Consider the following 884-nt stretch of genomic DNA (forward strand, 5'->3'; position numbering starts at 1 on the left):
CCAAACTCTCCTCAAACCTGGACCAGATACTTGCACTTAACAAGGCGGGACACCCAACACAAAAAGACTCTCCAGGAAGAGATTGTGACTGTTTTTTTTTTTTTTTTTTCCTAAAATCTGACGGTGTCATGTTTTCTATTGAAGCAACATGTATCATTTTGATGTTGTGGCGGGATTGTGATATATATCTTTTTTTTTTTTTCTCTTAGCTGGTGTGTCAAAAAAAAAAAAAAAAAGACCACACACACTTGGTGTATTTGTATGTACGGTATGCATGTTAATGTTGTTGTCTCACCACTCTCGTCCCTTTCACACCTGGAAAAAAAAAAAAAAACAGAACTCATGCTCCCTCATCAGTTATTCAATGGTGTAGAGTTTCCCCGACATTTAAATGCCCCGATAAAAAAGAGATGAATTTATTTGTGATATTTTCCAAGACGTTTGCTCCACTATGGTGTATTTAATTAATAAAAAAAAAAAATATGGACGGTTGACTGTATTTTGAGATGGCTTTGTTTTTCCCAGCGCGGACGACAACAGTGTCGCCGAGTTTCACCATCCTGCATGAAATTGGGTGAACATGACACGACAGCACGCAGGAAAAAGTCTCAAGGCGGCCATTTTGCGGCAGCAGTTTGGGGTGCAAATTCCAGGCCTCGTGTTTCACGAACTACGACTAGGGTTTGTCCAAAGGAGCCCCAGTCGGAACCAGGTACAAAAGTAAATTATCAAGACTTTTAGCCTAGGTCGGAAGCTTTTAAAGTTGAAGTATAGACCAGCATGGTTTTGTTGTGGTGTCACCAGCAGCTAACAGGGCAACAGCAGCCTGCTGCTCTTGCTGGTGGGTGTCGTTAGCAACCGGGAGCCAAAGCTCAACAAAGGAG

The sequence above is a fragment of the Hippocampus comes genome, unplaced genomic scaffold (assembly GCF_001891065.2).
Source record: "Hippocampus comes isolate QL1 unplaced genomic scaffold, H_comes_QL1_v1.1 scaffold229, whole genome shotgun sequence".
NCBI lineage: Eukaryota > Metazoa > Chordata > Actinopteri > Syngnathiformes > Syngnathidae > Hippocampus > Hippocampus comes.